The sequence below is a fragment of the Gopherus flavomarginatus genome, unplaced genomic scaffold, assembly GCF_025201925.1.
Source record: "Gopherus flavomarginatus isolate rGopFla2 unplaced genomic scaffold, rGopFla2.mat.asm mat_scaffold_111_arrow_ctg1, whole genome shotgun sequence".
NCBI classification, from domain to species: domain Eukaryota; kingdom Metazoa; phylum Chordata; order Testudines; family Testudinidae; genus Gopherus; species Gopherus flavomarginatus.
Genome location: NW_026114639.1, coordinates 1 through 23,917, shown reverse-complemented (window position 1 = coordinate 23,917; position 23,917 = coordinate 1). Strand labels below are relative to the sequence as shown.

Sequence of the window (23,917 nt, the reverse complement as noted above, 5' to 3'; positions counted from 1 at the left end):
TGCAGTGTGGAAATGAGATCAGAACTCAACAGCTTATATATGTCTAAAAATTGTATTTAGTTATTAAAGATTTTACACCTGCGGCATAGAACCAAACATGTATTAGAAATATTAAAAGCTCTGTTTTTAAACTAGAAAAATACAAACAACATAAAATGTGCATTTAGAGATTGCACAAACAATCCATTGTACTAAATACAAATATTCCTTTTCAATCTTTCTTATTTCACTATGCTTGGGAACCAATGTCCCTTGCCTAATGAGTTTTATGTAGGTTCGGGTGAGTCCCAAAACCATGAACTGCTAAGTTCCGTTCTGCTGTCTTTGATTCATATCACTGGAATAACTGCACTTTATTACCCCTGCCCTAATAAGAAAGAGACTGGGGATCCCACAGCAGCCGAAATGACCCTTTGGACAAGCATCCCCATCATGCAATCCGGGGTGGGTGGAACCATACAAATGACATCAGCCTCAAAAGGCCTTTACAACAGATCACCAACAGATGGCAGGGTAGAGTTCATTCTCACCCTGCTTACATCCTCCCCCAAGCCAAGAATTGGTGGTCCTGATAAATCACATTCCCTATTATACCAACTCATTGGTATTGAATGCGAAGTTGTGGCTAGCAAAAGTAGCCACCCATCTCTGCCTTGTAGCATCCAGCTTAGTCCTTGTTAACACATAAGTCAGTGGACTGTTCTCTGTCCATACCTGAAACTGAGCACCACACAAGTAGTCTCAAAATTTCTCAGTGATGGCCCATTACAAGACCAAGAACTGCTGCTGGTGGATGGGATAGCAAGTTTCGCTATCAGACAGTCCTCAGCTGGCAAAGCCTACAGATTTACATTTCCTTCCACTTCCTGGTACGAGACTGCTCCCAGACCCTCCAAACTGGCATCAGCATGCAGGATAAACCATTTGTTTGGGTTAACAAGGACTAGGACTTGCACATGAATCAGGCAAATAATGATTTCCCGTAAAGCCCTGTCACTTCTCTCATCCCACCATGTCCTAAATGGAGAAGAGAGGAGCCACTCCCGTGTCCCAGGCCAGGAACACCAGGTTGGAGTGGGGGAGGTGTTCATGACTCAGTCCAGGTTTGCTAGTGTTGTAAAAGAGAAGATTTTCTTCTTCAGTCCAGGTCAATTGGAATTGTTGTTGCAGTGGGGGAGAGATGTCTCTCATCTTTTTCTTAGATGCTTTGGTGAGAGGGGACAAGTAGAGGTTTTTTTTTTTTCTCTCTGCAGCTCATATTGCACATTTCTTCTCTGGTTTTTGGTCTAGCTTGATTTGTCTCTTGCATCTCAGTTTTCTATTCCTTGGTCTCATTCCAGAGCATTCACAGCCCAATACTCTATCCTAACCCTGAGTTCTCTACTGTACTCTGAATGTCTCATTCTAACCCCACCTCAGAGTTAGCACCTCTAGAACCAGTGCCTTCATCCCTCTGCACTCCAACTCTCTGTCCCATGTAGCCTGATGTAGGGTGTACTAATAATATTAATTTGGATAATTTGATGAAAATTTAATTGATTAGCTTACATGTTATTTAATTTAATTGAGTTACAAAGTTACATTTGCATTACTGCTATTCAAAAGATACATATGGCATTATATGCAACAAAGATTTGGTTAATATACTCACAGCCTTCCTTGATAACCTGGTGGTAAGAGACACAGGACCAGCCTTGCAGTTCAGGTTTCTCAATTCTTAAGTGAAAGATGCAGTGCTTAGAAAAAGCTACTGTTACTTAGGGTTTACTTGACTATGTTAAACTTAAAATCAAAACCTAATAAAGACTAAAAACTTAGGGAAACCGAACTTAGCCTAGTTCCCTTGAAACTTAAAGTTTAAGAACAAGTACAGCCTTCTGATAGTACATACAGAGAGAGTGGAGGATGTAAGTCAGAATGATAGAGCAAAGTGCTCTAGCAAGGTGGGTTACCTCTTTTATAGGGCACAAGGGCTGGAAATCCTTCCTCCTATGCCCAAATTTCATTCCTCACCCACAAAACATTAGGGTACATTTACTTCATAGGCTAGTATGTTTGTGCTTTTTGATGACATGTACATATGCACATAAGTTACCTTGTGGTGTACCTGTTAAATCTGTGGGTACAACACTGATTAAAACCCTATGCCATTCTCCATTGTTGATTGGTCTAGGTAAAGGTCTTGGACAGGCATGGGTACTTATCTATTTAAGTAACATGATAAAGGTCGATTTTCCTCTCTGAGTAAAAGGTCACAATATAGATATGCTAACTTTGCCTTAGCTTAACATACAGGATATGGCCTGTAGGTTCTCGTAAGTCATGTGTCTCAGTCCCCTAATCATTTTTATTGCCCTATTCTGGACTCTCTCCAGTTTGTCCACATCCCTTCTCATGTGGGTCCCAACCCCAAAAGTACTCACATTTCACCCCATTGGCCCCAAAATGCCGGCTTTTAATATGTAAATAGGGTGCTGCCATGGTCAAGTCACTCCCGAACTCTCCAGCGGAGCCTGCTGGCAGAGAACAAGGTGAAAATTAGCCAGGATGTCACTCAGTCAAATCCCTGTGCTCCCCACAGGTGGTATCAGAAAGCTCCAAGATGGCTCACTTCCCTTTCTCTCATCAGCTTCAGGCCCCAGGGTTACAAATGCACAAACCAGTTGGGATTCTCCCCTGGCCTCGGGGTGTGGGGCTGCTCTGAGGGGATGGATTTGCACACTTGGGATATTAGTGCAAAGATACAATTCTCTTAGAGAAATTGAAGGGCAATTTATATTTGGTACAAATCTTATTTAGTGAAAGGAAAGCTGCAGTGACAGCCTGGTTTCTGAGATGCAAAACACCTTCCTCCTGGGAGAAACAAGAAGTTAGAATTAGAAATTTGCATCATTTGTTCCAATGTTGGTACAGGTTTAATTTTGCTTCTGTGTAGGTTTGTTTCAGGCTGTGACCATTTTCATTTATTGGGTTGTTTTGTTGTTTTTAATTGGAATGGAGCTTTTAATTGACATTTGCTGGATTCAAATGGCTGACTTGCAACACCAGTTTTGACATAGTTCTGCATATTTTATTACGATTTGACCAGTATTCAAGGATTCAATTCCTTTAGAGGAGGTTTTAGTGGTCATGCTTATTTATTTGATGTTATTTTATCATTCTGCTGTAGCACACTTTTTTGATAAAATGTTGAAATTATTAATTTACAGCATTTGTTAGTTTTTATTTTTACAAACAAAGTTTTTCTTAATGTTTGGGTTTTAATTAAGCCTTGTTTTTGGTTTCAATTTTTCATTTAGGTTTTGGTTACTGATGGGATCTTTAAGAGAACCTTGGATTCAGTACTAAAATTTGGACAGATTTAGAATATTTTAAGTAAACCCTGTTTACTATTTTATTTTAATAAAGTTTGTATTGCTTTAAACCCTAGCTGGGGGGAGAGGAGATGAGCCTGGCCTTTAACTGAGAAGGAACAGAGGCATGGCCCCCCTGAAGGGTGAGGCCAGGTGATGGGGGGCACAGCCCCCCAATTTTTTTTTGTCTAACCCATCTCAGGCCTGGTCTACGCTACGCTGTTAAACCGATTTTAACAGCGTTAAATCGATTTAACGCTGCACCCGTCCACACTACACTGCTCTTTATATCGATTTAAAGTTCTCTTTAAATCGATTTCTGTACTCCTACAAAACGAGAGGAGTAACGCTAAAATCAATATTACTATATCAGATTAGGATTAGTGTGGACGCAAATTGACGTTATTGGCCTCATTATTTTACAGTAGCTACCCACAGTGCACAGCTCCAGAAATCAATGCTAGCCTCGGACCATGGATGCACACCACCGAATTAATGTGCCTAGGGTGGATGCGCACAATCGACTTTAAAAATATCTGTTTTATAAAATCGGTTTAAGCTAATTCGAATTTATCCTGTAGCGTAGATGTAGCCTCAGTCCCCCACTAAAGGAGAAGAGTCTGATGCCACCCCTGCAGGTCACTGAGTGTCACTGCTGCTCCATGGGAAACATGCTCTGTGCCTTACCCAGATTGGTGGGAAACACACTCTGTGCCTTACCGTGACTGGTCCGTGGGTGTCACTGCTCGTAGAGGGCAGACACATGCTTGCATTACACCACGTGACCAGTGGGTATCACTGCTGTATCAAGGGAAACACCTTCTGTGCATTACCCTGAATGACCACAAGGTGTCACTGCTGCTCCAAGGAAAACATACTCTGTGTGTTACCCTGATTGGCCACTGGGTGTCACTGCTGCGCCAATCAAAACACCTTCTGTGCATTACTCTGACTGACCACTGGGTGTCACTGCTGCTCCAAGGGAGACATAAGAGCGGCCAGACTGGTTCAGCCGCAAAGTCCATCTAGCCCAGTATCCTCCTGTCTTCTGACAGTGGCCACTGCCAGGTGCCCCAGAGGGAATGAACAGAGCAGGGAATCATCAAGTGATCCATCCCCTATTGCCCATTCCCAGCTTCTGGCAAACAGAGGCTACAGGCACCATCCCTGCCCACCCTGGCTAATAGTCCTTGATGGATCTATCCACCATAAACTTATCTAGTTCTTTTTTGAACCCTGTTATAGTCTTGGCCTTCACAACATCCTCTTGCAAGGAGTTCCACAGGTTAACTATGCAACTGCCCTGAGTTTACCCCCCCCTCCCCTGGCCAGGTTGTATATGGAATAGAGGATGAGGATGAGGAGAGCCATGATGTGTCTGTCAGTGGTGGTGCCTCAGTTTCCTCTAGGCAGCAGTGCTGCAGGCTCCTTTGGTCTGTGCCCATGCAACTGTGTCTGGGGAAGGGGGAGTAGAGGCTCATGCTTCCCAGACCCATGCCCCACCCCCAGCAGCTGGGGAATCCAGGCCAAATTTAACCCTGGTAGCTGGGCCAGGATTTGCCTGGGCTGGGGAGGAATTGGGAGGGAGACAGACACACCTGGTGTGAGGGAAGATCCTCCCATTCCCTGCCAACCCCCTTCACTCTTTGCAGCACAGCACCCCCCCAGCATTTCTTTCTCTGTCATGGGAGCTGTCTGCTGCCTGCTTCTCCCTTAGCATCATCTCTCCCCATCCTGGAGCACTGACATTGCCCATCCTGTGCAAACAGGCAGGCCCCGGTGTGCCCCATGGCACTACCCTGCAATTGTGGGGGCAGCTGTTGGATGGAGCCATATCAAAATATGGGGGTGGGCAAGGCTGGGGACCAGGACTCCTGGGTTCTCCCGTCAAATGTGGGAGAGGAGTGGAGATTAGGGGGTAGAGTGGGAGAGAGGCAGGGCTTGGATCCAAGGATACTGCTTTTTCTGGTTTTCTCCACCTCCTGCAGCTGCCTTGGTCCTTTCAATGTGTTTCTTCTTCCATATTCATTTGCTGACTTGTGTAACTCACCCCAGAGGTGGCTGCATCTCAGTGTTGGGTGAGGCACCCTTGGCTGCATCACCTCCTAACTGCATTTCTCTCCCCCTTCGGGTGACCCTGCAGCACTCCGCAAACATCCACAAGATCATGGGGCACTTTGAGCACTGGGCAGGCAGGGGCCAGGCGCCCAGCCCTCCCTTCAGAGAATGGGACCCAGCACCCCCTACTTTTTACACGGATTAAAAAGGGGCATAGGGGGGCAAATCAGAGGAGGGGGTGGCCAGGGTCTGAGCAGGGGGTGGAAATTGACTGGTCGGGGGGTCAAGCAGCTGGAGGCAGAGTTAGGAGAGGGGCTGAAGGCAAAGTCAGGGAGGGGGAAAGGAACCGGAGTTAAGCCCAGAGGGAGGCGCTGCCAGAGGGTTAAACCCCGGCACAGGCAGGGACCAAGGGGTAACAGTTATCTCGGTGGGCTGAAACTCCAGTGTTTGCAAAAATGGGTGCGGGGGAGCAGAGGGCTTTTTTATTTCCCCTTTCACAGGCAGCACCTCTTAGCCTGGACTTCCCAGGGCTGGGCTCTTAAAGGCACAGGCATCCCACTGCCTAGACACTGCAGCTCCTCTCTGATGTAACCTACTGAGGTGCTGCAGTAGGAGACTCAATTCAGTGAAACTGGGCGTTCCCTATATGCCCCCCAGTCAGGGGGCTGTGCACCCCCTTCCCTGAATTTCCCCAACACCCCCTCCCTCAGTGGTCAGGTAGTTACATGCAGCGCTGCCAATGTTGTCATTGGTTGCAAATTTGAATGGAAATTGAAACGTTAACACACACTTTAAAAGTAGATACAACGTATGAAAACTACTTGTACCTGAGAAAGTAAAATAGGTTTGGAAAGTCTGGACAAAGCCGGGTTTCCTCACCCAGCTGTTGTGTTTGCTGACAATGTCGGTGCATTGGCTTCGGCAGTGTTGGCCAACCTTAGAATTTCAAATGATGATTTGTAAGCGAGGTGTGAATGAGCTCTCCCCTGACAGCTAGTGATGACCAGGGTTGGGTGGAGGTTTTGGGACCAGACTGTATTTACATGAACTCACCTACTCTGCTGAGGTATCCAGCGGACAGAGCTGGGCTGCCTCTGCTCTAGGTGCCCGGAGGAGGGAAGGTGTGTGGGGCTCCAGCCTGGGACTCTTCCTCCCTCCTGCCAAGGCCTGACTATTAATCCCAGCCCTGGCACTCCTTTCTTCAAGCGCCATGTGGGCCAGAGGAAAAGTGTGGTAGGAAGCACAAGGGCCAAGCTTGTGAACATTAGGTGCAGCAGCAAGAATCCCAACTATCAGGGTAGCAAATTCTAGAGCCCTAACCCATTGTGGCCACCCCAGCCAAAGACCTGGCTCTAGGAGGTGTGAGTCACCCAGCAGGAGGGGAAAGATTCACTCTTACACAGCTGGAGACAGGCAGGTTGAGCTCTGGGGCTTTACCACAAACGTGGGTGGACCTTTTGTAGAAATTTTGGTGGTGCCCAGAACCCGCCCACCAACTCCGCTCCCCAAACTCCACCCCCACCTGCCTAAGGCTCTGGGAAGGGGTTTGAGGGGGAGGTCTGGGGTGCTGATCCTGGGCTGGGGATTAGGGTGCAGGCTTTGGGATGGAGTTTGGGTGCAGGCTCGGGTTGTAGGAAGGGGTGAGAAGTGCAGACTCTGGGAGAGAGTGCAGGGCTGAGGATGAGGGATTCATGATGCAGGAGGGGGCTCAGGACTGGGGCAGAGGGATGAGGCTCAGGGCAGTCTGCCTTGCCATTTGTGGTCGGTGGGCACTATTACCCAGGGGGAATCAGACAGCAGTTCTGCCCAATATCCCTCTACTCCAGCAGCAGGAACAGGCAGGGGACAGGCGCACGCTGCTTTTTGTCAGGCAGGGACACAGCACGGCAGGGGGGGACATGCAGGGGCCAGGGGAAGAGACTCAGCTCCAAATATTGCTGGAGCCCGAGCACTGCAAATGTATATAACCTGCTGCCTATGACCACAAGCCAACACAAGGTCCCACTGAGATTTGAACTCAGATTACAGGATTCAGAGTCCTGAGTGCTGCCCATTACACCATGGGAGCAGCTTGTGCTGCCTTCTCTGCACATCGGTGACCCTCATGGGGCTGCTTGTGTAAGGGGGCTCTTGGCCCTTTACTAAAACTTAGTGTGTGTGTGTGTGTGTGTGCGGGGGGGTTGGTTGGCTAGTTCCCAGCACCAATAGAAGGGGGAAGGATCAATAGGAAATCAGGACCCTGAGACTGACAGTCCCCAGGGACAATGGGGATTGGCCAAAGCTCCAAGTTAGCTGCACTGACAGGCCAGGCAGTGTAATGAGGGAGTCACCAGGCCAGGGGGTCCCATCCTCCATGTGAGCTGGAACTGCCTGGGCGAGAGTGGGGCAGAGCTAAGGAGAGAGCAGGAGCCCGAGAAGAGCCGGGGAGCAGAGCTGTGCAGGTGTAGTGCCAGAAATTGTTGCATGTAGGAATTTGCAACTTGTAACAGTTATTGATACCTGAGGTTGTTCTTATTTGCTGACTGGTCCTAATTGGCTAAAACTTGACAGTGGTTTCTCTAGCAAAGGCCAGTCCCTGGCCCCTTGGTCCAGACATCCTCCTTCATATCAGGCTAGGGTGACCAGATGTCAAAAATGAAATATTGGGACGCGGGGGGTGGAGCAAAAAAATAAGCCAGAGGGCACCCCCGCCGCCAAGCGGCAGTGGCACAGCCCCATCTCCAACCAACTCTCGGCGCCAACCCCCGCTGCACCCCCAGCTCCCCGATCCTGTCACTCCTGGGCCCAGCCTGGGCTCCGAGCACTGCAGCCGAGCCATGATCCGGGCCTCTTCTGCAGCCCCCTGGGCAAGGGATGAACCAGGCAGCTCCCAACAGGAGTGTGTCCGCCCCACGTGTGTCTTTGTCCCCCGCCCACCTGGGCCCTGCCTGCTCCATGCTGCCCCCAGCCCCACTGCGCTGCCCCGCAGGCTGCAGGGCTGGAGCAGCTTCCGCGCTGCTCTCCCGGCCATGGCCATGGCCCATGTGCAAACCTGGGAGGGAGGAAGAATGCCACGTGCTTGGGGAAGAGGCAGTGCCAGGGCGAGGATTTGGGGAGGAATCCAATGGGGCAGTGAGGGAGTGGGGCTGGGGGCAGGGCCAGGGCTGGGATTTGGGGAGGGATCCAATGGGGGAATGAGGGGGCGGAGTTGGAGGGAGGGCAAGTATCCCTCCAGACTATGCCTGTGTGCTGGAGAAGAGGACAAAGTTATTTGTTTCTCCAGGGTCCCGACCAAACATCGGTCGGGATGCGGGACAAACAAGAAAATATCAGGACAGTCCCGATAAAATCGGGACGTCTGGTCACCCTACATCAAGCTTCAAGTTGAGAATCATTTCCCATTCCCGCTCTGTGGGAGGGGAGACTTTTAAACGCGCTCTCTGTGCGACTGCACATGGTTAGGCAAAGAGAACAAACCCCAAATCCCCCGCCCCCCGTGCTTTGGGAGCTAGGTTTGCGGTGGGAATTCTGTAGTTCAGATGACTTCACACCTGGTCATTGTGATTCTTTCAGTTTCTCTGGCATTAGGGTAGTTTTTCACTCACAGCTGTGATGGCTGAGTGGTTAAGATGTGGGAGTTCAAGTCTAATAGGGTTTCCCTGTGCAGGTTTGAATCTGCTCACAGTGAGGCCTGTGTTTTAGCCAATCTCTAACTCGGGCAACACCTCTGTACACCCCCCTGAGACACTCTCAATTCTCTCCCCACCCCAAGTAAATCCTGTTCTGCTCCTTTCATAGAGATCCCTGTGGCACCACCTCACACTGTGTCCCTGAGGGGTCAGGCAAACTCTCAGCACCTGAAGCCTCTGCCACTCACCTGGTGCCCCATGGATCAGCCATAGTCCTGGTTCTGCTCCTCTCTCTAGAGTGCAAAAGAAGCCAAGTCAGCGACTCCACGGGAGCTGCGGGGCTGCAGAACCAACAGAGAAAAAATACGTGCTCAGCGCCCACTGGCAGCCAGCTCCCCCCCAGCCCACTACAGGCCTTGCTGACAAGCTCCTCCTCTTCCCCTTCAGCACCTCCCACTTGCCAGTGATCAGCTGTTCAGTGGGGTGCAGGAGGCGCTGGGTGGGGAGGGGGAGGAGCAGGGACGGGAAGAGGTGGGGATGGGAGAGGAATGGGGCAGGAACGTGCAGGATGGGAAGAGATGGGACAGGGGTGGGGTGGGGGCAGGGCCTGGGGACGAAAGTGGGGATTTGTCCCGGATCCCAGACCCCTCTATGGCTGGCCCTGAAGGGAAGCACTGACTATTACAGTGACAATACAACTGACCAGCATTGCGGGGGAGACTGAGGGAGATCCACACTCATGAGGTCTCTTCTCTCTCGCACGGTGAGCCAGACACTGCTCTCTCCTGGCTCTCACTCTAGCAGCTGGATGTCAAGGAGCCATTTCCCCACAGGAAGTGCGTTGAGTGCCCCTGTGGTGCTGGGGGGGCTGGCGCTGCTTCTTCCTGTGGGGCTGGCAGGGGGCCTGATGTCTGCACAGACTCTCAGCTGCCAAGCTGGAGGGGGCACTTGGGACATTACCAGACTGGCTCAGTGAAGACGGGGGGTTGACAGACCATACAGACGCTCTCCAGAGCACGGAGCAGCATGCATCCAGGCAATGAGTTTTTCCCACAGCCTGGAGCCAAGGGAGAGGCGGCAGCTGCTGTTCCAGCTCCTGGGGGACAGGTCCTGCCAGCCAACAGACACTTCTTACTCACCACAGCTAAGGGTGCCGGGTTCCTCCAGTGGGGGTGTGAAGCAGCTGTTCATTTTCCTGTCCTTTCTGTGTGAAACTGCTGACAAAAACATCCCAGACAGAGAAGAAACAGGCCAAAATGCTCTCATGCAGGTGTCAAAGTAGCTCAGTTGGGAGAGCGTTAGATTGAATATCTAAAGGTCCCTGGTTCAATCCTGGGCTTTGGCAGCCCCTGTTTGTGTGGGGCTGGCTTGTTCTCTGGGAACATAACAATATCTGCACTCAAGGTGAGTTCCTGAGCTTGGGCTTTACAGTAGGAAAACATAGAATTGGCTTCTGCCCCTAGTTGGCCCACCTGACCTTTAATGATGGGAGCTGTCTTTCCCAATATGGTAGGAAGAAAGTGAGGCAGGGCAGCCCTTAGGAATGGTGCCAGAGGGCTGCTAGGCAGGGAGTGGGGATGAAAACTCCTCTGTGCAGCTGAGCAATGGCAGTACCAGGGAAGGTGCATCTGTAAAAGTGACCCAGCACACCTCTCCTCCTCTGGGCACCTAGAGCAGAGGCAGCTGGTGCTGATAGCTCCAAGGGAAGGCTTAAAAGCCCCAGAGCAACTGAGGTCAGGGCTAGAGGAGGGCAGGACCATGTGTAGGTGTGGCCTTCAGAGAGGCACAAAAACATCCAGCCAGGCTGCTCCCTGCCATGCCAAACATCCACTGAAGGGCAGCTGCTGATGTTCTGTGGCCAACATCACAAGATGGTAGGAAAACAGGGCTGGCCTCTGTCTGTTCCCACTCAAGGTGCTCACTTTTGCAGTGGGACAGGAGATTTTACCCCAAGAGGCTTTTCCCGAGCTGGCAAGAAGCAGAGAAACACCCAGGCTCCGAAGACTCTATGTAGCAAGTACCCTCCAGCACAGGGACAGGTGCACATGCCAGCCTGGGCAGCTGCCCACTTTCTTTGGCAAGTCAGGAACAGCAAAGGCTAGACTGGAAGCACTTGGGGCTCATGCCCCAGCCTTTGTGACACCCAACCCCCAACTCCTTCCCGGGGCTCTAGCTGAAGCCAAAGCATTGGCCTGAGCAGCCAAGAAGAGGTTCCAGCCCTAAAGGGAGCAGAACTTTAAGCACAAAGGTAAAACTGCAGCAACACAACCACCAAGGGACATGAACCTTCAATCTTTTGATTCACACTCAGACACCTTATCCATTAGGCCACATGAGGGGTTCCTAGAACGTTTTTTTGCCTCTCTTTTGCCTACCTGCTCGCTCTCGTGGTGAATGGTGAAGATGGTTTTAACAAGCCCAGATAACTCAGTTGGTAGAGCATCAGGCTCTTACTCTGAAGGTCCAGGATTCAAGCCCTTGTCTGGGTGCTCAGCTTTTAAGTTGCCTTGTGTGCCAGGAGCCAAATGATTCCTGGTGCTGTCCACCAGCCACATGCTGATTCCCAGAATCCATGGCCATTTCCTGGAAAGGTTCCTTTCCTCAGGAATCAGGAGAGAGGCCACATCCACAGGAACAGGCCTAGAACAAGCAGTCTCTGGCTGGCAGGAAGCGCTGTGGGGCCAGGTCCTAAGAAAGCTCAGAGGGAGACCAGCAGAGATGAGGGGAAGAGAGACAGAGAAGCTGTGAGTACAGAGGGCAAGTGTACAGGGGGTTCTGGTCTGGCTATTGTGGGAAACTTCCCTGGTTTATACATGACCCTGGTGCAATTGGCCAGAGAAAGGATCTGAGTCCCCATCCCCTTACCAGAGGCCTGCCTGACCCCAAAGACGCTCTTTCTGCTCTCATGTGTGGCAGAGTCCTTGTAACCCCAACAAGGCTGGGCCCAGGAATTCTGCTGAAAAACCAATACTAGTCTGGTTGGGGAATTTGGTTTGAATGTATGATTAGTATTCTCTTCTGATTTCTGAATCAGTTCCGCTCAGTCTTTGTCCTCCAGGTGTGTTTCCAGCTGTTGAGTTATGGGGGAGAGAGGCCAAGTCATGGTATCTCTACCCTTCTTTCATAGTTTCTCCATCTTGTTAGGAAGCTCCTTTGCTAGGATGTGAATCAAGCAGTGTCCATCCTCACAAGGCAGACTTGTACAAACCATATGATCATTATATGAGAGTGGTGAATGTGGGGCTTCCAGGGTGCTGCTTTGAGCACAGCGTGCCACACCTGGGCTTCCATTGCAATGGAGACGTACCCTTAGAGTCCATCTCTCCTGGGATAAAGATGGCAGCAGGGCTGCCCTGGGTCATCTGACTTGGGCTTATAGACATAAAGCTGAGGGGGTAAAAACTGTGCTGCAGATATTTGTGTTCACACTGAAGCCTGGGTTAAAAAACCCTCACCCTTCGTGGGGCCTCAGAGGTTGGGCTCGAGCCCATATGTCTGCACTGTAATTTTATAGAGGTTGGGAGGGAGTTTAGCAAGTGGAAATGGTAAAACCACATTGAGGGGACTGGACCACTGACCTATCAGCTCTTAACACCCAAACTTTCAATAACTCTATTATCAGTGCCTGTGAGTGTAATTTAAACCATAGGTCCATCTAGTTCTGAATCTTGTCTTCTGACAGTAGCCAATGCCAGGTGCCCCAAAGGCCACCATTGGGAGTTGAATCCAGGATCTCCTGTTTACAAAACAGGTGCTTTAACCATCTGAGCCATAGTACCTGCTGTTACTTAAAGCATCGTGTCTGCCCACACCCGACTGTCTGCCAATCCCCACTGGGCCCTGACAAACGTTGATCGTGTTTGGCTTCTGTAAAGCAGAGGAGCAGGTGAAGTTTTGCTCCCAAGGTGTGTGTGTGTGATTCTTTGGACAAGTCTACACTATAAAATTAGGTTGGTGTAATTACGTTACTTAGGCTGGCAATGCAGTTCTATCAACCTAATCCCAGGGCAGATAGCGGCTCAGCTCTCAGAACTTTCTGGAACTATGAAAGAGGAGGGGCTCAGCCTCTGTTGCAGGAATGCAGGGCAGGTGAGTTCATGGCGGGCATTATGGGATATTGGTAGAGGCCAGTTATGGTGATATAATGACCATTAACATTTACACTGACAATTTGTCACTTTAAGTTTGCTGCACAAATCTCTAGGCCTCTCGTCGAGGTGGTTTTATTTTGTCACCAAAACAGGGCAGTTTTGTCGCCAGACATGGTATTGCAGTGTGTGCACCAGCCAAAAGCTGCTGTAAGCAGAGTCAGGATAAGCTCTACCCTGACATCTGGTGGAAAGAATTTCAGAGAATGTATTTGCATAGGCACGCCTACCCTATCCCAGACTGCTGAGCTGTGGGACTGCTTGGTGACAAATGACTCACCCTCAGTTGGGTGGTACTTGCTAGACAAGGGACATGGGTTCCAAAACCCAGTGAATTGAGAGAGGTTGGGGACAGGTATCTGTGTCTGGTGGTGCAGTTTCCTTGTAGAGCCAGAAGCACCAGTTCCACCCCCTCCTCTCTCCACTGTGGAATGTCAGAGTTGATTTTTTTTTATTTCCTCAAGAATCTAAATACAGGTTACTGAGCTGAACGCACTTTGGGCTAATGATGCACTAGCACTGGGGCTCCCCCACTAAGACCTGAGATCACTAAAGAGCTGAAATAACTGAGCTGAGAGCACTGAGTACTGTGCTAACCAGTGGGGGATCCTGAAGTTATACTGTGGAACAGAGCAGCTGGCGGAGTGGAGCAGTTGTGGGGACGGCTGGAGCGGATCACGGGACAGCTGATGCAGCAGTGCGGCTGGCAGAGCGGAGTAGCTGTGGGACGGGAGGAGCAGCCCACAGAGCGAGCGGAGCCGAGCAGTCTGCAGAGCAGCTCATGGAGCAGAGCAGCTGGTGGAGCGGAGCAGTTTCTGAGGATGGCTGGAGGAGCAGAGTGGAGCAGCTGGTAAAGTGGAGCAGTTCGTGGAGAAGGCAGAAGCAGAACCCACGGAGAGGCAGGGCAGTTGGCCCCGGACCACGTAAGGTGCCCCTTTCTATCCAGGCTGGGGGGCGGGACCTCTACAGATAAACTCTCGAACTCTGGGGTGGCATTGACCAGAGACTTTTGGGTTGCTGTACTTTGGGGTGATTGGACTTAAAACCCTAAGGGGAAAAAGGACAGTGCCAAACGTACTTGGAGGTGGGTTTTTTTTGTTTATGGTTTGTGTTATAACCCTGTTTGTGGTGTTTCTCCAATGGGATGCCACATTGATTCCTTCCTTTATTAAAAGGATTTTGCTACACTCAGACTCCGTGCTTGCGAGAGGGAAAGTATTGCCTCCTAGAGGCGCCCAGGGGGGTGTGTTGTATGAGTGTCCCAGGTCACTGGGTGGGGGCTCGAGCCGGTTATGCATTGTGTTACTGAAACGGAACCCCTGGATACTGAACCCGGCCCTTGTTGCTGCCAACTCAGAGGGGCAGAAGGGTTACACTGCTGACCGAGGGAGCATTGTGTGTTTTTCACACACCTGAGCGATATAATGATGCTGAAATAACTTTGTAATGCAGACCTGGCCAAAGAATCACACACACACAGCTTGCAAGGAAAAGCTCACCTGCTTCTTTGCTTTGCAGACTCCAAACACAAGCAAAGCTTTTCAGGCCCCAGTGAGGATGGCAGGGAGTCAGGTGTGGGCAGACACTGTGTTTAAGGCACAGGTGGGCACCAGGGCTTAGCTGGTTAAAGCACCTGTCCTGTAAACAGGAGATCCTGGGTTCAACTCCCAGTGGTGCCTTGTTGATTAACTCTTGGGGCACCTGGTATTGGCTGCTGTCAGTGGACAAAACACAGAGCTAGATGGGCCTTTGGTCCAGCCCAGTATGGCAGTTTTAATTATACTCACAGGCACTGATAACAGAATTATTGAAAGTTTGGGAGTTAAGAGCTGTTCCAGCCTCTCACAGATGACCCCCCTCCCTCTGGGACAGGGGTAGGTCTGGGCTCTCACACCAATTGCTCATTGTGGCTGCCAGAATCTGTGAGCAGCTCATTTAGTTTGCACCAAGGGTTGAGCCCTGCTTCATGCACCATGTGTGAGAATGAAAATCCTAAACCACCCTTTGAAATAACGAATGCAGCAGGATGTGTTATTGTCCCTGCCCCAAAGCAGACAGACCAATGGAGAAATGCCATTGAGTCCAGGGCATTACTCCAAACTGCCATTTTACATTTTTTGCTTGCTAAACTCCCTCCCAACCTTGAGGGCTCCCAGAGCCCAATATTGAGCTTGAGCTGAGATATCTACAGTGCAAATTTACCACCCCACGGCCAAAGCCTCGGGAGCCCAGCCTCCATGACCCCACGAGGAGTGAGGGTTTCCAAGCCTGGGCTCCAGTTCCATTCCCAGGAGCCCAAATCAGATCATCCAGGCCAGCGGGATTTTATCACAGTATAGATGCCCTCTTAGGATATGTCTACATTGCAATGTAAGCCCAAGGTTAGCAGAAATCATGTCAGCAGCCCCAACACATAAACATAAACCACGAGGAAAAGACCCACCCCCAAATAAACTGGGCAGTGTCCTTTTCCCTACGGTTTGTAAATCCAGCAACCAAAAGTCCTTAAACATGAGCCCCCCCCCAGCACTCCACTCACAGCTGTTGTCCTTAGTCAGTGCAAGCCCAGAGGTGCCTCTGTAGAGTTCACCTGCCATCCTGAGTGGAAAAGGGGGAAAATAAGAAAGCACCGTACTCACTGTGTTGTCTAGGAACTCACTCATCCCTCCACTGCCACTCTGTCCTAAAGCTGGTTTAACACCTAAATTTTAGTATTGGGACCCCAGCGCACTTGGTCTTGGAACCCTTGTCCCCTGCCTAGCAAGTGCTATTGAATTGAAGGTGAGTCCCTCAGTCGGGGTCTGCCAAGCACAGTTGTGCTGCCCTTGATTCACACAACAAGGATAACAACCCTTTATTTCTCCTGTCCCAATAACAAGGAGACTGGGAATCCAACACAAGCCAAAAGTGATCATTTTGGCAAGCAACGCAACATATTTCCAATGCACTGTAAAATCCACATGCGGACTCATACACGAAACCTTGCAAGAAAATCTTCCTGAGGGAGTCTGAGGCACCTGCTGCTGGAGGGAAGGAGGGAGCCGTGGTTTGGGATTGAGGGGCACTGGGAATAGGAGGGGCCTGTGCGTTGGGATTGAGGGGCACTGGAAATAGGATGGGGCTGTGGGTTGGGATTGAGGAGCAGTGTAAAAAGGAGGGGGCTGTGGGTTGGGATAGAGGAGAAGGGTGAAGAGGAGTAGGCTCTGGTTGGGAGTGAGGAGAAATGTGCATAGGAGTGGCACTGGATTGGGAAAGAGGGGCACTGAGAGTAGAGGGGACGTGGGTTTAGGATGAAGAGCATCATTATTTGGGGATCTAGCAGGATAGATGAAGGCAGCAGGTGATTCTAATTCCTTAGGGATATTCTGTTGTGTTTTCTGCATATGCATGTGCATGCAGGGGAGGAACATGCTGTATGCCCAGAGGCCTTTATTCCTCCAGGCTGGAAGGACAGAGAGGATGTCAGGAAGTTGCCCCTTCAAACCCACACAAACAAAGGCCCTTATTAGGAAAGGCACAGTCTTGAAGAGAAAAAGTAACACCAAAGAGGACATCAGAAGAACAATTTTTAAAGGTATAGTGAGTAGTTTATTACCTGACCAGGGCCTTGAACCCTGGACCATCAGATTAAAAGTCTGACACTCTACCAGCTGAGTTAGCCAGGCTCACAGCAAATGAAGTGCAAGTTATGCAGAGGAGAAACTAGTCAAGAAAAAGGGAAATGGATACAATATGGGAAACCTGCTGCTCTGTCTCTCTTCCCAGCCCTGGCCTGGCCTGGTATTAGTGCAGGTTAAAAAGACAGGGAAATATTGGCATCTACTAGCCTTTCATAGCTGTACAAGACTCAGGCACAGTACAGAGGTGCCTATCTGCAAGTGCCGAATGGTTGGATTGGCTAATGCAGCCTGTAGACGTGCAGGGCACACTGAGATATCGAGCCAAGTGTCCATCACCATCATTATTTCAAAGAGATAATGATAATGATGGGAAGGTTCACAATTGACTCAGTAGTTGCATACAAAGGTGCACGTTTGGCAGTTACATTGGGAAATTCTGGCTCCTTCTCAGGCTCAGGTTGGCCCCCCCGGTCTAGATGTAGAAGTTACAACATTGAAACTTGAAAGAGGGGCCAATTTCCCCATCATTTCCCACCTTCACATCCAAACACGATGACTTCCAGAATGAACCCGCCTCGTTCAGCCAGAAGATCTTGGGGTGGGTGTAGGAGTCACTGGGTAAAATTCTCTGCACTCTGTTCTGGATCAGGTCAGAGCAGAGGTACCTAGTGATCTAGTCTGGCTGTAAAATCTATATATCAACCCCAATTATGGTGTGAAATTAATCCTCAGGAATGGCTGTTCCCCACCCAGACCCCAGCAAAGGGCTCTCCAAGGAAGGGGGCTGTTGAGGAAGGAAAGAAGAAAGATGTCCTTCTCTCCCTGGAGGAACTGGGCTCTGCACTTTAGACAGAAAGGAGGGGAAGGAAATGGCCACATGATGGCAGCGGAACCTAAGAAATGAAACACAACAGGCTTCTGTGCACATTGATTCTGCACAGTGAACGAACCTGACTCCTGTATCATGACAAGCCAAAAAGCCATTTAGTTGTGTGACAGGGAAAAAAGAGTTCCAATCATTCCTGCCCATTTACTTTTGAATTATTTTACATTATAAATAAAATTGTAACAAAATTAGTCTGAACTTGAGCTGCCTGTTATTAAAAGCCTGTTCCCCAATTCAGTTCCAACTGCCCTGCAAGAAACACCCCCAGGTCCCTGCTCACCCCAGGAAGAGGAAAAAGAGAACCCCCCACTGGGAACTGCCCTTGGCTCCAGGCTGCTGTCCCAGGGTGTGGGTGGGGACTGATTGTTTGCTGCTGAGGCGGGAGCCAGTAGAGGCCGCTGGTGCTCTGCTCCTAGCATCTGCCCAGCCCAGGCTGTCCTCTGCCTCAGCTGCTGCTCCCAGCCTGCTCTAGAGTCAAACAAGCAGGGCTCCCAGGGGAACAGAGGCTGGGAAAGGGCAGCAGCCTGGGTTGGGCTGGGAAGATGCTGGGAGTTCTCGGTCCCTGAGAACTGGCCTGGCTCCCTTCTCAACAGCAAATAAACCAATTCCACATCCCCTCCCCAGAAAAATCAGCCTGAAGCCAAGGGCAGCAGGGGACGATTGCCTTTAGTTCCCACCAAGGTAGGAGATAACCCAGGGCCTTTCTAGCAGAGCTTATGGAACTGACGTGGGGAAACCAGCCTTTAATAACAGGTAGCTCAAGTTGAAACTAAGTGTTTTTAATGATTTCTACAACATTAAATAACCCTTCAATCGTAGTGTCACCATCCATAAAATTGCTTCAGCCTTACAGGTTCCCAAGCGCAAAACTAAACATCTCTTCAAATCCAAGGAAATGGAGATCAGTCAATCTTCAGAGTCATCTCACATAAAAGAACCATGTTGTGGTACATACTGGCCCCATCACGTGGGCATTGCCTTTCCCTCCTCTCTGTTAAAAGTTTTAGTATTTTGCACAGAAACTTTCTTCCCTCAGGAGAGACCTGGGAACCAGGGCTGCCAGCCAGACAAACACCTTTAAGAGGAGGCGTCATCTGTCAAAAAATGATCTCCCTCCTTCAGTTCAGTGAAACTTTACTTATCCCGGCAGAGCCAGAGGATTGAAAGCAGCTACATCAAGCCTCTGTGTAGCTAGCAGGAATGAACACAAACACTCCCTTGTATCTGAAGAGATGTTTAGCTTTACCCTTGGTAAACTACAAGGCTAAAGGGAAAGGTGATGGTGGTGTCAGATATAAAGAGTGAAACATGAAACAATCATCATAGTTATGCCTATAGCAACTGTAAATATTTCTAAATTATTCTTATTATTATCAGTGTATTATTTTCTCTGTCATCCAGACATTGACTAGACCTTGACCAAGAAATTTGGATCTTGACAAAATAATCAACTACCCCTCGTTAAGGTAATGGACTTGACACCCACTTGGGTGTCTCCACACAGGTTCAAGTACTAACAACAGTGGCACCTTACAGCCATAGCTTTTAATCAGGGCAATACATTGATACAAATTCCTGTTAAATCATTTCTGAGCCAGACTCCATTGCCCACATTCCTTAAGGCACTGGGCCACCATTTGGATGTTTCATTTCCCGCCTCAATTTCACACAGAGGCACAATTTCCTTTGCACAGATCCAATAACAGTAAAACCTCCCTGTGTCTCTTGTCTGAGCCAGGGCATTCGATTCCAGTGAACCCTTCTCTCCTGCAATGGCAATGGTCAGACAAAGGGGACATGGTCACCTGCATCCCTAACAGGGAGATATTGGCTCGGCGCTTTCTTTTTGCTGCTGTTGTTAGTCCATGAAACATCAGAGATGGAATGCACGGCTGAGCTCACACACCAATCCCCTGAAACATTTCAGTGCCCCAGAGAAATCCTGCCCCCGGCAATTGGAATGATATGGTAGAGATTCGAATTGGAAGGGGACTGTCTGAATTGTCAGTGTGGGGAATGAACAACAATCTATAGCAATGTCGTTAGCCACAAACACACTAATCATGTTCCAGCTGGAAGGGAAATGGGCAGGAACTCTTGCTGTTCACCATGGACACACTTACACTAATGCACAGCTGTGAGCGTGCTGGGGAAGCTGGTCTGAGCCATTTGAAGTGACAATTCCGTGAGAACAGAATTATCATATAGGGCAGCAGCTGTACATCAAGTAGTTTTGGCCCAGTGGTTAAGGCGATGGACTAGAAATCCATTGGGGTCTCCCCACGCAGGTTCGAATCCTGCTGACTATGGAAGCATTAGCGTGTTGTCATTGCTGCTGTCTTAGTGCCTGAGCATCCATGGAGCCAGATCTCGTCTCCCTCTGAGGCTGGCTGTGCTTAAAATACTGCTGTAGCACTGTGGAGTAGGCAGCTGCTACAGTGAAGGGAGGGGTTTTCCATCCCTGTAATAGCTGCATTGGCAAAACAATCTTTCCTTTCGCTTAGCACTATCTAACCATGGCTTAGGTCAGCTTAATTATACTGGTTCTGGGGGGTTTTACACCCTGAAAGACGTACTTGTTAGAGGGTTTATCCCATCACCCTCCCATTCCCTGGACCTTCTCACATGACCAGAGAGCAGCAATGCACGAAGCTCAAAGGTGCAAACAATTCAATGTTTATTGGGGTAAACTTCCAGCAAGCAATGATTCAAGTTTCCTTCCTCAGCATCCCCCTTCCCAGCTCTGACACCACAGAGGCTTGCCTGTGACCCCGTTCCCCTTCCCTGTTCCTATTCCCCCCCTTAGCAAAACATAATTCCAATTCCCCTACCCCAATTCCCATTCGCATTCCCCCCCTTACTTCCTGATTGACCGCAGACTATATAGTAAAACTTGAGTTCTGCTTAGCTCTATCTTAACCAATCATTTTACTGACCAATCCTAACATATTGTAACATGATTATCTAACCAATTATACCCCACTGCCTTAATTGGTTTACACAAAACAAATTAATTATACAGCAGCCAGAAACAGTTACAGAACCAGACAAAGATTATACAGACAAGTAATAGGAAAGTGGGGACTACAGTGACAGAACAACAAAGAAATGAGGATTTCACACCCCAGCTGTTGGTAAGTGAGTTGTTCCCAGACAGAATGCTATCATAGTAGAGGTTGTGGGTGCTGGCTGCTTAACTGTCTGGCGCACAGGGCAGGATTTTGAGGTTCATCATTACTCTCTCAGAATGCCAGCACCCATCTTTTGTTCACTTAAAAAGTGAAAATGGTGATTCCAACACCGCAGAACTCATGGAGTTCCAGGAAAAGTGTAACTTTAGGTCTGGGTGAGTGTATCTAAAAATCAGCTGTGCTGTAGAAGGTCTCTAGGAGTTGAAAGAGATGTGCCATTGTGACCTCCCTAAAGAGTTCATCAACTATTAATGAAAACTAGGGTTGATAAGTCACCTTCTTTGTAGTATCAGGATGGTGGACTGGTCTAAAGTACTAGTTATACGTATCTTTTTTTTCCAATCCATTGGGTGTTCTGGTCTCTGCATGGAGAAGTGGTTTCAAATCCCACTCCTGACATGACTATTTAATTCTATCTGCAGAAAATGTCCTCACTTTAATCTCCTTTGCAACAATAGAACACCATTTGCTTAGCTTTTCTCTTCCAGTAGTTGTGAGAGAAGTTCCAAACCAGGGGGAAACAGGGCCTGTTCTCTCGACCCATCAGTGTTTGTCTTCCTTCATTCCAAGCCATTTCCTCAGATACATCCATATTTCCCACACTTTTATGAAACTTTAGAGTCATCATTTAATTGCCACACAACTGTACTTATGAAGTAAAGTGAAACACAATATTTTTTGGATATTCTTGCAGAAGAGTTTTGTTTTCTGACCTGGAATTGAACAGGGGCTACCTGAGGGGGACAATGCTACTCCCTTTTCTTTGCTCATCCAAAAAACATACCTTTGTGGTGCCCTTTATTTCCTTGTTCTTCAAACACCTGTCAGGGATGGCCAAGGGAGACTTGGTACTGACTCTCAGGGTCCCTCCCTGCCCTACCTTTCTATATGATTCTGTTGTGTGGGTTTGCGCTGTGTCGTTGTTCCACACTGAGCTGTTTTGCACAGTGTCACTTTGCACTCTGATGCATTGTTTCGTGTTGTATGGTTTTTGCACTGGCTTGTGTTGCACTGGTTTGAGCTGAGCTCTTTTGCAGTGCATCATTTTGCCCTCTGGGGCGTTCATTTTCATGGTGCTGAATTGTCGGGCTTTGCACTCCTACATGTTGTCACTTTGTGCTGTGGAATGTCAGTTCACGCTGAATTGTTAGATGTTAGATTGGGGTGTTTCCACTTTTGTTGTTGTTTGTATTGTATTGCGATGGCATCGAATTATAGAGCTGTACAGCTGCAAGCACCCTGAAGAAGTCATGAAATCCAGCCCTCTCTGCTGAGGCAGGGCCAAGCAGAGACGATGCATTGGGGGCATGTGGGATCAAGTGCCCACAGCAGTCGGCCCAGGCAGGGAGCAGAAGGAGAGAACTAGAGCCAGAGCAGGTTGTCTATAGGACCAAGTATATGCAGAGTATCCTTGACAGAGGTTTGTTCAACCTGTTCTTAAAAGCCTACTAGGACAGAGACTCCACAGACACCCTTGGGAGCCTATTCCAGAGCTTAACTACTTTCAGAGTTAGAAAGCTGTTCCCAATATCTAACGTGAATCTCGCTGGCTGCAGATTAAGCCCATTACTTCTTGTCCTACCATCAGTGGACATGGAGACCAATTGATCATTGTCCTATTTATAAAGACCAAACTTTTCCTTCTGCAATCATCCGTTAACTGGTTATTATCCCCTCTTCTTGCCTGGGGTACAATGGAAGAGGAGAAAATACTCTCTTAACATAGGATGCAAATGTCAGTTTGTTCTCTCTTCATGTTTTAGTGAAGCTCAGAGAGAAGAAACATGACCTGCCAAAGAGCATAGAGAGTTTGTTTCATTTTGATCTGTGACTATTAGCAGAAGAGTGACACCTAAGGGCTGTCACTACCACCCACCATGGGGCTTGAATTTATGATGGTGGGATTAAGAGCATCATGCTCTACCAACAGAGCTAGCTAGATTTAAAGTCAGTCAACTGCCCAGTCGCCGTGTAGAAGGTGCCCTATCAGAACATAAGAACGGCCGTACCGGGTCAGACCAAAGGTCCATCTAGCCCAGTATCTGTTTACCAACAGTGGTCAATGCTGGGTGCCCCAGAGGGAGTGAAGCTAATAGGCAGTGTTCAAGTGATTTCTCTCCTGCCATCCATCTCCATCCTCTGATGAACAGAGGCTAGGGACACCATTTTTTACCCTTCCTGACTAATAGCCATTTATGGACCTAGCTACCATGAATTTATCCAGTTCCCTTTTAAACATTGTTATAGTCCCAGCCTTCACAACCTCCTCAGGTAAGGAGTTCCACAAGTTGACTGTGCGCTGTGTGAAGAAGAACTTCCTTTTATTTGTTTTAAACCTGCTGCCTATTAATTTCATTTGGTGGCCCCTAGTTGTTATATTATGGGTTCAAGTAAATAACTTTTCCTTATTCACTTTCTCCACATCACTCATGATTTTATATACCTTTATCATATCCCCTCTTAGTCTTCTCTTTTCCAAGCTGAAAAGTTCTAGTCTCTTTAATCTCTCCTCATATGGGACCCATTCCAAACCCGTAATCATTTTAGTTGCCCTTCTCTGAACCTTTTCTAATGCCAGTATATCTTTTTTCAAAAGAGGAGACCACATCTGTACGCAGTATTCAAGATGTGGGTGTATCATGGTTTTATATAGAGGCAGTAAGATATTCTCTATCTTAGTCTCCTTTTTTTTAATGATTCCTAACATCCTGTTTGCTCTTTTGACTGCTGCTGCACTCTGCATGGTAGTCTTCAGAGAACTATCCATGATGACTCCAAGATCCCTTTCCTGATTAGTTGTAGCTAAATTAGCCCCCATCATATTGTATGTATAGTTGGGGGTATTTTTTCCAGTGTGCATTACTTGACATTTATCCACATTAAATTTCATTTGCCATTTTGTTGCCCAATCACAGTTTTGTGAGACCTCTCTGAAGTTCTTCACTGTCTGCTTTGGTCTTAACTATCTTGAGCAGTTTAGTATCATCTGCAAATTTGCCACCTCACTGTTTACTCCTTTCTCCAGATCACTTATGAATAAATTGAATAAGATT

The 23,917-nt window shown here is 48.6% G+C and overlaps 5 non-coding genes across 5 annotated transcripts; 3 read left to right on the top strand and 2 right to left on the bottom strand.

Moving 5' to 3' along the window:
• Nucleotides 1–7,407: 7,407 nt before the first annotated feature.
• TRNAQ-CUG (transfer RNA glutamine (anticodon CUG)) lies at nt 7,408–7,479 on the bottom strand. The gene has a single exon. It is a non-coding gene; the product is annotated as a tRNA-Gln (tRNA).
• Nucleotides 7,480–10,291: 2,812 nt separating this feature from the next.
• TRNAF-GAA (transfer RNA phenylalanine (anticodon GAA)) lies at nt 10,292–10,364 on the top strand. The gene has a single exon. It is a non-coding gene; the product is annotated as a tRNA-Phe (tRNA).
• Nucleotides 10,365–14,772: 4,408 nt separating this feature from the next.
• Nucleotides 14,773–14,846, top strand: TRNAT-UGU (transfer RNA threonine (anticodon UGU)). Its single transcript has one exon. It is a non-coding gene; the product is annotated as a tRNA-Thr (tRNA).
• Nucleotides 14,847–16,759: 1,913 nt separating this feature from the next.
• On the bottom strand, nt 16,760–16,832 carry TRNAK-UUU (transfer RNA lysine (anticodon UUU)). Its single transcript has one exon. It is a non-coding gene; the product is annotated as a tRNA-Lys (tRNA).
• Nucleotides 16,833–19,900: 3,068 nt separating this feature from the next.
• TRNAS-AGA (transfer RNA serine (anticodon AGA)) lies at nt 19,901–19,982 on the top strand. The gene has a single exon. It is a non-coding gene; the product is annotated as a tRNA-Ser (tRNA).
• The last annotated feature ends 3,935 nt before the right edge of the window (nt 19,983–23,917 follow it).